Here is a 13756-nt window from a genome sequence, read left to right as displayed (position 1 = left end):
CCTCAGTAGGATCAGGTGAAGGAATGCCCATGCCAGGGCAAGGTTCAGAAGTACCCACATCTGGGCAAGGTTCAGGAATATCCTCAATAGGATCAAGTGTAGGAATGCCCTTACCAGGGCAAGGTTCAGGAATATCCTCAGTAGGATCAGGTGAAGGAATGCCCATGCCAGGGCAAGGTTCAACTATAGAGAAAGAAAAAGAACCCACTTTAGAGCCAGGAACCATACTCTCTTCTGAGCAGAGGGCAAGGCTTTCTTCAGGGTTCATAAACGAAGAAGTAACAAGACCCACTTTAGAGCCAAGAACCATACTCGCTTCTGAGTAGAGGGCATGGCTATCTTCAGGATCAAGTATTATTACACCCATTTCTGGGTTAAACAAAGGAATACCCATACCAGGGTCAAAAACAGGAGAGTCCACCTTGATGTCAGGTTTAGTAGTATAATCATGGAAAACAGGAACAGGAATGGGCACTGGGGAATCTTCATGAAGAACTTTTATACAAGTTTCAGGGTCAAGAATGTCCACTTGTGAACTTGGTTCAAAGTTGTCCTCACAGGATTCAGTATCAGGAATTCCTGTACAGGAAACTGATGTAGTAGAAAATGTAGGTTGATGCAAAGTATCTCCCAAGGGAAACAATTTCTTAGATGCAGTAACAGAAGAATTTTGAGAAGGTGAAGTGTACTGAAATATGCCACACTCAGGTAGATGCGGAGGAATTGTGACACAAGATTCTGACTGAGAAGTTATCTGGAGTTCAGCAGGCATGCTTATTTGAGTTTGAATATCAGAGCTAAATTCTCCAGGGATTATCTCTGGTAAACTTAAAGGTTGTATATCTGGAACAAAATTATCTTTCTCTTGTAAGGTGTATCCAGTCCACGGATCATCCATTACTTGTGGGATATTCTCATTCCCAACAGGAAGTTGCAAGAGGACACCCACAGCAGAGCTGTAATATAGCTCCTCCCCTAACTGTCATAGCCAGTCATTCTCTTGCAACTCTCAACAAGCAAGGACGTTGTAGGAGAGAGTGGTTAAATATAGCTAGTTTATTTTCTTCAATCAAAAGTTTGTTATTTTTAAATAGTACCGGAGTTGTGCTATTTTATCTCAGGCAGTAAATAGAAGAAGAATCTGCCTGAGGTTTCTATGATCTTAGCAGGTTGTAACTAAGATCCATTGCTGTTCTCACATATGTCTGAGGGGATTACACAGATGAGGTAACTTCAGCGAGAGAATGGCGTGCAGTTTATTCTGCTATCAGGTATGTGCAGTTATAATTTTTTCTAGAGATGGAAAACACTAGAAAATGCTGCTGATACCGGATTAATGTAAGTTAAGTCTGAATACAGTGATTTAATAACGACTGGTATCATGCTTACTCCCAGGGGTAATACCCTTATGATATTGCAATATAAAACGTTTGCTGGCATGTTTAATCGTTTTTATATATACTTTGGTGATAAAACTTTATTGGGGCCTAGTTGTTTCCACATGGCTGGCTTAAATTTTGACTAGAAACAATTTCCACTGTTGTAGTATAAAAGTTACAGTTGGTGCAGTTAAAATTACAAACTGTGACATCCAGCTTCCCTCAGGAGTCCCCTGTATGCTATAGGACATCTCTAAAGGGCCCAAAGGCTTTCCAAAGTCATTTATTGGGGAAGGTAGGGCCACAGCTTGCTGTGGCAGTTGGTTGTGACTGTTAAAAAAACGTCTATTTCGTTTTTTTGATCCGTTTTTTGAACTAAGGGGTTAATCATCCATTTGCAAGTGGGTGCAATGCTCTGTTAGCTTATTATACACACTGTAAACATTTCGTTTGATTTACTGCATTTTTTCACTGTTTTTCAAATTCTGACAAAATTTGTTTCTCTTAAAGGCACAGTACCGTTTTTTATATTTGCTTGTTAACTTGATTTAAAGTGTTTTCCAAGCTTGCTAGTCTCATTGATATTCTGTATAAACATGTCTGACATAGAAGAAACTCCTTGTTTATTATGTTTAAAAGCCATGGTGGAACCCCCCTTAGAATGTGTACCAAATGTACTGATTTCATTTTATGCAATAAAGATCATTTTCTGTCTTTAAAAAATTTATCACCAGAGGAATCTGACGAGGAGGAAGTTATGCCGACTAACTTTCCCCACGTGTCAGACCCTTTGACTTCCGCTTAAGGGACTCACGCTCAAATGGCGCCAAGTACATCTAGGGCGCCCATAGCGTTTACTTTACAAGACATGGCGGCAGTCATGGATAATACACTGTCAGCGGTATTAGCCAGACTACCTGAACTTAGAGGTAAGCGAGATAGCTCTGGGGTGAGACAAAATGCAGAGCATACTGACGCTTTAAGAACCATGTCTGATACTGCCTCACAATATGCAGAAGCTGAGGAAAGAGAGCTTCAGTCAGTGGGTGATGTTAATGACTCAGGAAAGATACCTGATTCTAATATTTCTACATTTAAATTTAAGCTTGAACACCTCCGCGTGTTGATTAGGGAGGTTTTAGCTGCTCTGAATGACTGTGATACCATTGCAGTGCCAGAGAAATTGTGTAGACTGGATATATACTTTGCAGTGCCGGTGTGTACTGATGTTTTTCCAAATACCTAAAAGGTTTACAGAAATTATTAATAAGGAATGGGATAGACCAGGTGTGCCGTTCTCTTCCCCTCCTATTTTTAGAAAAATGTTTCCAATAGACGCCACCACACGGGACTTATGGCAGACAGTCCCTAAGGTGGAGAGAGCAGTTTCTACTCTAGTAAAGCGTACTACTATCCCTGTCGAGGACAGTTGTGCTTTTTTTTAGATCCAATGGATAAAAAATTAGGTTACCTTAAGAAAATATTTATTCAACAAGGTTTTATCCTACAGCCCCTTGCATGCATTGCCCCTGTCACTGCTGCTGCGGCGTACTGGTTTGAGTCTCTGGAAGAGGCTTTACAGGTAGCGACTCCATTGGATGACATACTTGGCAAACTTAGAGCACTTAAGCTAGCCAATTCTTTTATTCTGATGCCATTGTTCATTTGACTAAACTAACGGCTAAGAATTCTGGTTTTGCTATACAGGTGCGCAGAGCACTATGGCTTAGATCATGGTCAGCTGACGTGACTTCAAAATATAAGCTACTTAACATTCCCTTCAAGGGGCAGACCCTATTCGGGCCTGGTTGAAGGAGATTATTGCTGATATCACTGGAGGAAAAGGTCATGCCCTTCTTCAGGACAGGTCCAAATCTAGGGCCAAACAGTCTAATTTTCGTGCCTTTCAAAACTTCAAGGCAGGTGCGGCATCAACTTCCTCTAATAATAAACAAGAGGGAACTTTTGCTCAATCCAAGACGGTCTGGAGACCAAACCTGACCTGGAAAAAAGGTAAGCAGGTAAAAAAGCCTGCTGCTGCCTCTAAGACAGCATGAAGGAACGGCCCCCTATCCGGGAACGGATCTAGTAGGGGGCAGACTTTCACTCTTTGCCCAGGCGTGGGCAAGAGATGTTCAGGATCCCTGGGCGTTGGAAATTATATCCCAGGGATATCTTCTGGACTTCAAAGCTTCCCTCCCAAAAGGGAGATTTCACCTTTCACAATTATCTGCACATCAGATAAAGAGAGAGGCATTCTTACACTGTGTACGAGACCTCCTAGTTATGGGAGTGATCCATCCAGTTCCAAAGGAGGAACAGGGACAGGGTTTTTACTCAAATCTGTTTGTGGTTCCCAAAAAAGAGGGAACCTTCAGACCAATTTTGGATCTAAAGATCTTAAACAAATTCCTCAAAGTTCCGTCGTTCAAGATGGAAACTATTCGTACCATCCTACCACTGATCCAGGAGGGTCAATATATGACTACAGTGGATCTAAAGGATGCTTATCTTCACATTCCGATACACAAAGATCATCATCGGTTTCTCAGGTTTGCCTTTCAAGACAGGCATTACCAGTTGTAGCTCTTCCCTTGGGATTAGCTACAGCCCCAAGAATCTTTACAAAGGTTCTAGGGTCACTTATGGCAGTCCTAAGGCCGCGGGGCATAGCAGTAGCCCCTTATTTAGACGACATCCTGATACAGGCGTCAAACTTCCAAATTGCCAAGTCTCATTCGGACATAGTACTGGCATTTCTGTGGTCGTATGGGTGGAAAGTGAACGAGGAAAAGAGTTCTCTATCCCCACTCACAAGAGTTTCCTTTCTAGGGACTCTGATAGATTCTGTAGAAATGAAAATTCACCTGACGGAGTCCAGGTTATCAAAGCTTCTAAATTCCTGCCGGGTTCTTCATTCCATTCCGCGCCCTTCGGTGGTTCAGTGTATGGAAGTAATCGGCTAAATGGTAGCGGCAATGGACATAGTGCCGTTTGCACGCTTACATCTCAGACCGCTGCAACTGTGCATGCTTAGTCAGTGGAACGAGGATTACACAGATTTGTCCCCTCAACTGAATCTGGACCAAGAGACCAGGGATTCTCTTCTCTGGTGGCTATCTCGGGCCAGATTGGACAATTGTTACGACAGATGCCAGGCTTCTAGGTTGGGGTGCAGTCTGGATCTCCCTGAAGGCTCAGGGATCATGGACTCAGGAGGAGTCTCTCCTTCCATTAAATATTCTGGAACTAAGAGCGATATTCAAGGCTCTTCAGGCTTGGCCTCAGTTAGCAACTCTGAGGTACATCAGATTTCAGTCGGACAACATCACGACTGTAGCTTACATCAACCATCAAGGGGGAACGAGAAGTTCCCTAGAGATGTTAGAAGTTTAAAAAATAATTAGCTGGGATGAGATTCACTCTTGCCACCTATCAGCTATCCATATCCCAGGTGTAGAGCACTGGGAGGCGGATTTTCTAAGTCGTCAGACTTTTCATCCGGGAGAGTGGGAACTCCATCCGGAGGTATTTGCACAACTGATTCATCGTTGGGGCAAACCAGAACTGGATCTCATGGCATCTTGCAAGAACGCCAAGCTTCCGTGTTACGGATCCAGGTCCAGGGATCCCAAGGCGACACTGATAGATGCTCTAGCAGCACCCTGGTCTTTCAACCTGGCTTATGTGTTTCCACCGTTTCCTCTGCTCCCTCGACTGATTGCCAAGATCAAGCAGGAGAGAGCATCAGTGATTCTGATAGCACCTGCGTGGCCATGCAGGACCTGGTATGCAGATCTAGTGGACATGTCATCCTTTCCACCATGGTCTCTGCCTCTGAAACAGGACCTTCTACTTCAGGGTCCTTTCAACCATCCAAATCTAATTTCTCTGAGGCTGACTGCCTGGAGATTGAACGCTTGATTTTATCAAAGCGTGGCTTCTCCGAGTCAGTTATTGATACCTTAAGACAGACACGAAAGCCTGTCACCAGGAAAATTTACCATAAGGTATGGTGTAGATATCTTTATTGGTGTGAATCCAAGGGTTACTCATGGAGTAAGGTCAGGATTGCTAGGATATTATCTTTTCTCCAAGAAGGTTTGGAAAAGGATTGTCAGCTAGTTAAGCGTCTGGCAGATGTTCCAGACGTTCAGGCATTTTGTCAGGCTTTAGTTAGAATCAAGCCTGTGTTTAAACCTGTTGCTCCACCATGGAGCTTAAACTTGGTTCTTAAGGTTCTTCAAGGAGTTCCGTTTGAACCTCTTCATTCCATAGATATCAAGCTTTTATCTTGGAAAGTTCTTTTTTTGGTAGCTATTTCCTCGGCTCGTAGAGTCTCTGAGCTATCTGCCTTACAATGTGATTCTCCTTATCTGATTTTTCATACGGATAAGGTAGTCCTGCGTACCAAACCTGGGTTCTTACATAAGGTAGTATCTAACAAGAATATCAATCAAGAGATAGTGGTTCCATCCTTGTGTTACACAATCTGGACGTGGTCCGTGCTTTAAAGTTTTACTTACAAGCTACTAAAGATTTTCGTCAAACATCTGCTTTGTTTGTCTGCTCTGGACAGAGGAGAGGTCAAAAGGCTTCGGCAACCTCTTTTTCTTTTTGACTAAGAAGCTTAATCCGCTTAGCCTATGAGACTGCTGGACAGCAGCCTCCTGAAAGGATTACAGTTCATTCCACTAGAGCTGTGGCTTCCACTTGGGCCTTTAAAAATGAGGCTTCTTGAAGATTCATGAGGAGTTCCGGAGGAGGAGTTTGTGAACAGGTTGTGTGCCGCAAGCTCTGCTCCCTGCAGGTAACCCTTGGCGGTAGTTTTCGCGCCGGGAACCTCTGCAACCGAGAGGAAAGATACAGCAGCCGGCTCTGTATGAGCCTTGAGGAACTCCCGCAGCGCTTGTTTTAGCTTGCGCTACAATATAACACCTTTTGCCCTGGCCCATACACAAGTTGATCTGTGTAGGAGTTATGCAGGGACTTAAAGAACAAATGCGGCAGTCCCCCCCTCCCACCGGTGCTGCGTGAGGGGGGTAGATAGCCCGAAAAAATCTAGAGTCCTCCAGGCTGAATTACATGAGTAGCGATCCCCCCCCTTCAACCGGAGCTGTGCTAGGGGGCCAGTCAGCCCATCAGAAGGAAACAAGAAGTGCCGAGTGATACAATCTCTAATAGCCTAACTGTATACCTGTATCAGTCCTGCGGCTACGTCCTGAGACCGAGATTCCCTACCTTTCCTCCTCCCGCTGCCGTATTGCCAGGCACTCTCTGACCCATTTGGAGGAAGTGGGAGCCTTGCAGGCTGAGGAGCAGTCCCCCCCTTCCACCGATGTTGCGCTTGGGGGCTCGATAGCTCAATAGGAGGAATCAAGAAGCACCGAGGAGATACAACCTTTAACTACTTACCTGTGTCAGTGCGGCGCTCATGCCCTGAGCCTGGGATAGCTATCTCACTGTTCCTCCCTCTGTGACGTTATTGGGAGTCCCTGGCCTCACCTGACCGCTCCTCGCAGAAAATCCGGGCGGAGAGAAGCTAGTTTGGCGGCTGAAAGCCGGATCACCCTTTGAGCCGGAAAGTTTCATAACGCTCCTGGACTGAGTTTGCTGGTCACGCTTTGCCTATCACTCCTTGACTCTATCTGCCTCTCTGCTTACGGACAAAGATAGCGAGCATCTGGGCAAACACCTGAGAGGGTTCGGATAGAGTGAATCAGACCGCCTGAGAGTACCCCCTGGACCCTACACAAGAATCAAAGACGGGGTAAGGTAAAGCTGAAAAAAGGAGCGAAAAACCAAAAAATACTAAGATAAGAAATTCTATTCATAAAAATTGATATGATGGTTTGAGATATAAATAAAGATTTCTGCTCCCCCCTTCTCTCTTTTATGAGAAACTCAAGTGGTTTTCTTAAAGGGGATCTACACCACATAAACTGAGGGCTGGTTAAGATAAGACTTGGAACTTACTCTAGGGGCCCTGGACAAAGAACTTTGAGTCCTTTAAAGGGATGAGGGGGAGATTCTGAAGTAAATCTCAGTAAGAGGAGAGAAAGAGGAGAGGAGAGGGGGAAGGAAAAGAAAAAAAGGGATGAACTAAATATAACTTATAAGTGGTTACTACTTCATTACCCCTCAAACTCTCATTAAACATATTGCTTCATATAGCTTCATACAGGCATCAGAAGCTATGCAAATGATTTGAACTGCACCATATTTTTTGTTGTTTTTTTTCTCTTTTTTCTCTCTGGGCTGTTTTTTTTTTTTTTTCTCTTCTTTTTTTCTTGTTGTGTTTTTTTCCCCTTTTTTCTCTGCCTTATATTGACTTTATCTAAATGCCTGTTCCTACTCTATATGTGTATTTTATGGTAGCTATATAGAAATTGGTCAAATATAGATATCTATTAAGTCCGAATATAGTTGAAAATAGCTGAGTACAATTCTCTGGGTACACCTTGATCATGATATGTTAGGCCCTGTTGCTTTTTACAAAGTCACTTATGGTAGCAGACAAAATAGATTACATTTCATGACTGTACTTTATGGTTCTATTTCCTAAGTATCCTGAGATATTAGTCATGCTAAGAGAAGACAAGAGATAATTCTCTGTAACATTGCTTGCCCACTAAGGATAAACCCTAAAAGTATGGAAGTACCAAATAGAGTTGTTTGAACTAAATCCTTTGCATATCAAAAGCAGTTTTTAATAAGCTCTACTCCTATTAGGAGGTTAATCTGTTAAGTTGCTTAAAAATACTGCAGTATAAGAAGAAAGAGGGGGGAAGGAAAAGGGGAGAGAAAGGGGAAAGGGAGGAAGGAGAAAGATAAAAAAAAAACTATATTGCATTCTCCCCCTCAGACATGTTTGCCTATAGCCATAATATACTAGTCAGCTCTTTATTTTTCCCCTCTTAGTGGCATTGTTAGAAACCTAAGATAGTAGTCTATAATTAAAAGAGGAGGAGGAGAGAAGGGAAGGGAAGGAGAGGGGGGGAAGAAGAGGAAAGGAAAGGGGAAGATATTCCCACATATCGAGAGGTTAAGGTGTTGTGGTTCTTGGGCAGCGCAAAATATTGCGCTGGTAGAGATCTACAAATCTTCTTCCCACCTTGGCTACTTATAATTGCTGTTGCTTTCCTCTTACTTAAGGGTACCTTACACAAAAGGGGAGGGAAAGGGGAGAAAAAATAAAGGGAAAATTCAACTCCCTCCTTGTACTTAACGCCTCTCTATCGCTAAATAACAGATTTTTATGGTATCTGGGATCCCTTCCTTGTGTGAAACAAGGGCTTCCTGGCTCTCAGGGTACAAAGGATTATCTCTTTGGACTCTGTTTTGATTAGGTTACTTCTTATCTTTAGAAACCTAGGATAACAGGGATTGATAGAGATTCTCACAAATATAGAGGCTTAAATTATTGCACTTCTTGAGTGATACAGAATCACGGTAACAGTGGAAAAACGCAAAACTACAAATTTCATCCCTCTTTAGGTATTTTTTGAATGTGGACGCGTTTTCTATCCTACTCAAGACTACCCTGCATATCACAGAAGGGCTAATTGACATACCCTGAGCCTTCTTTTTTATCTGAGTTTCCTTTTGGGAATGTATTGCAATTGTGTATAACAGTAAATAACTGTAAATAGAGGAACCCATCTTCATGCTGAAATCAGGCTGGCTATAAAATCAAAAGAAACTATTAACTCGCAAACAATAGTTAACGACATTATAGAAGCTCTGAACCCTAAGTTTGAGTCCCTTAGAACAGAAATAAAACAAGATCTACATGCTCTATCTTTGGAGGTTAAGCAGTTTGCAACCAGGATCCAAGAGGTCGAACAAAGGGTGTCTGACCTTGAGGATAATTCAGCTACACAGACCACTAAATTGCAGGCACACTCCTTAACCCTGAAAGAACTCCAGAATAAGATCGAGGACTTAGAAAATCGGTAATCGGAAATCAGGAAACTCCCTTTTTTTTTTTTTTTTTTTTTTTTTGTTTTCTTTTTCTCCTCTCCATACCTCCCTTTCTTAATTTATGACTAATGTAAAAAATGTAAATGTTTCCTCCTGGAATGTCGGAGGAATATCAACCCCAATAAAACGCAAATTGATAATCTCACATTTGAGAAAACTCAACTCAGACATCGCGTTTATCCAGGAGACACACTTAAACGCACAAGAATCTTCTAAACTGAAATCTTCTTGGGTAAAGGAGGTGTTTTTTACACCAAGCATTGAGAGGAAAAGAGGGGTAGCTATCCTCCTAGGGAAGAAAAACCCATATGAAGTGTTATTAGAATATAAGGACCCTAATAGTAGAATTTTGATTTTAAAGATTAGATTAGCAAACTCGATTTTTACACTTTGTAATCTTTATGCCCCTAACAATTTTGAGAGGAATTTTTGGGAGTCTCTTCAAACAAAAATTTTACAAATAGGTGAAGGGAATATAATTGTTGCAGGAGATTTTAATATGGTCCCACAGATTTCATTAGACAGACTTAGGCAAACTCCCAAAACTGGGACGTCTAAGAGAGATAAGATAGAAGGTAAAATGTTTAAAATCTTAGCAAAGAATCTAGCTCTTAAGGATATATGGAGGATCCAGAATCCTGATCAAAGAGAATTCACATGCAAGGCTAAGAACGTAAGGTCTCTCTCCAGAATTGACCTATTCCTGGTCAATGAGAATCTATTAAAGTTTGGACCCATAGCAAAAATATTACAAGTGACTATTTCAGACCATGCCCCAATAGTACTGAAAATCCCAATAATAGATAAAACACATACTGTACGCCGATTCTTCTTTCCCAAATTTCTGTTGAAAGACTTTAAATTTAAGAACTGGCTGACAACCAGAATGACTGAATATTTTGACTTAAATGCCGGTACTGTTAATGACCCAAGTACACTTTGGGAAGCTGGCAAGGCGGTAATGAGAGGGCATATTATTGCTTATATGGCAGACTTTAACCGAAAGGCAGCCTTGAGAGAAAGTGAAACACTGAGAACCATCACCAACGGCTACAACAAATATTTAACCCAACCAACTCCATTAAATTGGAAGCAGAAATAAAACAAGATCTACATGCTCTATCTTTGGAGGTTAAGCAGTTTGCAACCAGGATCCAAGAGGTGATGGGGGAAACCAGACGTGGACTCCTTGCCCAGTGTGCTTAGAGGAATGTGGCTGCACCTCACTGACGAGGCCCATAGGAGGCCGAAACGATCGTCTGGGGTTGTTATGTTCCTTGTTCAGAGGAGAATTGCCTGGTATTTCGGGGCTGGACTGACCGTAATTGGCGGGATCAGACTGATATACTTCAGGAAAGTTTTCTTCTTTGAAAAGCACACTGGTCTAAAAGAGGCTGCTTCCGGGTGGTAAATCGCCATAGAACAAGCCACTGAGCTGTTGTTCGTTCCTGGTAGAGCGCTTCTCTCTTTGTATGCAAATTATTATGACCCTGGGGAAGTCTCCCTATGGGTGATGGGGGAAACCAGACGTGGACTCCTTGCCCAGTGTGCTTAGAGGAATGTGGCTGCACCTCACTGACGAGGCCCATAGGAGGCCGAAACGATCGTCTGGGGTTGTTATGTTCCTTGTTCAGAGGAGAATTGCCTGGTATTTCGGGGCTGGACTGACCGTAATTGGCGGGATCAGACTGATATACTTCAGGAAAGTTTTCTTCTGTGAAAAGCACACTGGTCTAAAAGAGGCTGCTTCCGGGTGGTAAATCGCCATAGAACAAGCCACTGAGCTGTTGTTTGTTCCTGGTAGAGCGCTTCTCTCTTTGTATGCAAATTATTATGACCCTGGGGAAGTCTCCCTATGGGTGATGGGGGAAACCAGACGTGGACTCCTTGCCCAGTGTGCTTAGAGGAATGTGGCTGCACCTCACTGACGAGGCCCATAGGAGGCCGAAACGATCGTCTGGGGTTGTTATGTTCCTTGTTCAGAGGAGAATTGCCTGGTATTTCGGGGCTGGACTGACCGTAATTGGCGGGATCAGACTGATATACTTCAGGAAAGTTTTCTTCTGTGAAAAGCACACTGGTCTAAAAGAGGCTGCTTCCGGGTGGTAAATCGCCATAGAACAAGCCACTGAGCTGTTGTTCGTTCCTGGTAGAGCGCTTCTCTCTTTGTATGCAAATTATTATGACCCTGGGGAAGTCTCCCTATGGGTGATGGGGGAAACCAGACGTGGACTCCTTGCCCAGTGTGCTTAGAGGAATGTGGCTGCACCTCACTGACGAGGCCCATAGGAGGCCGAAACGATCATCTGGGGTTGTTATGTTCCTTGTTCAGAGGAGAATTGCCTGGTATTTCGGGGCTGGACTGACCGTAATTGGCGGGATCAGACTGATATACTTCAGGAAAGTTTTCTTCTGTGAAAAGCACACTGGTCTAAAAGAGGCTGCTTCCGGGTGGTAAATCGCCATAGAACAAGCCACTGAGCTGTTGTTCGTTCCTGGTAGAGCGCTTCTCTCTTTGTATGCAAATTATTATGACCCTGGGGAAGTCTCCCTATGGGTGATGGGGGAAACCAGACGTGGACTCCTTGCCCAGTGTGCTTAGAGGAATGTGGCTGCACCTCACTGACGAGGCCCATAGGAGGCCGAAACGATCGTCTGGGGTTGTTATGTTCCTTGTTCAGAGGAGAATTGCCTGGTATTTCGGGGCTGGACTGACCGTAATTGGCGGGATCAGACTGATATACTTCAGGAAAGTTTTCTTCTGTGAAAAGCACACTGGTCTAAAAGAGGCTGCTTCCGGGTGGTAAATCGCCATAGAACAAGCCACTGAGCTGTTGTTCGTTCCTGGTAGAGCGCTTCTCTCTTTGTATGCAAATTATTATGACCCTGGGGAAGTCTCCCTATGGGTGATGGGGGAAACCAGACGTGGACTCCTTGCCCAGTGTGCTTAGAGGAATGTGGCTGCACCTCACTGACGAGGCCCATAGGAGGCCGAAACGATCGTCTGGGGTTGTTATGTTCCTTGTTCAGAGGAGAATTGCCTGGTATTTCGGGGCTGGACTGACCGTAATTGGCGGGATCAGACTGATATACTTCAGGAAAGTTTTCTTCTGTGAAAAGCACACTGGTCTAAAAGAGGCTGCTTCCGGGTGGTAAATCGCCATAGAACAAGCCACTGAGCTGTTGTTCGTTCCTGGTAGAGCGCTTCTCTCTTTGTATGCAAATTATTATGACCCTGGGGAAATCTCCCTATGGGTGATGGGGGAAACCAGACGTGGACTCCTTGCCCAGTGTGCTTAGAGGAATGTGGCTGCACCTCACTGACGAGGCCCATAGGAGGCCGAAACGATCGTCTGGGGTTGTTATGTTCCTTGTTCAGAGGAGAATTGCCTGGTATTTCGGGGCTGGACTGACCGTAATTGGCGGGATCAGACTGATATACTTCAGGAAAGTTTTCTTCTGTGAAAAGCACACTGGTCTAAAAGAGGCTGCTTCCGGGTGGTAAATCGCCATAGAACAAGCCACTGAGCTGTTGTTCGTTCCTGGTAGAGCGCTTCTCTCTTTGTATGCAAATTATTATGACCCTGGGGAAGTCTCCCTATGGGTGATGGGGGAAACCAGACGTGGACTCCTTGCCCAGTGTGCTTAGAGGAATGTGGCTGCACCTCACTGACGAGGCCCATAGGAGGCTGAAACGATCGTCTGGGGTTGTTATGTTCCTTGTTCAGAGGAGAATTGCCTGGTATTTCGGGGCTGGACTGACCGTAATTGGCGGGATCAGACTGATATACTTCAGGAAAGTTTTCTTCTGTGAAAAGCACACTGGTCTAAAAGAGGCTGCTTCCGGGTGGTAAATCGCCATAGAACAAGCCACTGAGCTGTTGTTCGTTCCTGGTAGAGCGCTTCTCTCTTTGTATGCAAATTATTATGACCCTGGGGAAGTCTCCCTATGGGTGATGGGGGAAACCAGACGTGGACTCCTTGCCCAGTGTGCTTAGAGGAATGTGGCTGCACCTCACTGACGAGGCCCATAGGAGGCCGAAACGATCGTCTGGGGTTGTTATGTTCCTTGTTCAGAGGAGAATTGCCTGGTATTTCGGGGCTGGACTGACGGTAATTGGCGGGATCAGACTGATATACTTCAGGAAAGTTTTCTTCTGTGAAAAGCACACTGGTCTAAAAGAGGCTGCTTCCGGGTGGTAAATCGCCATAGAACAAGCCACTGAGCTGTTGTTCGTTCCTGGTAGAGCGCTTCTCTCTTTGTATGCAAATTATTATGACCCTGGGGAAGTCTCCCTATGGGTGATGGGGGAAACCAGACGTGGACTCCTTGCCCAGTGTGCTTAGAGGAATGTGGCTGCACCTCACTGACGAGGCCCATAGGAGGCCGAAAC

Source organism: Bombina bombina, chromosome 6, assembly GCF_027579735.1.
Source record: "Bombina bombina isolate aBomBom1 chromosome 6, aBomBom1.pri, whole genome shotgun sequence".
Taxonomy (NCBI): Eukaryota; Metazoa; Chordata; class Amphibia; order Anura; family Bombinatoridae; genus Bombina; species Bombina bombina.
Note: the sequence above shows the minus strand (reverse complement) of the source record.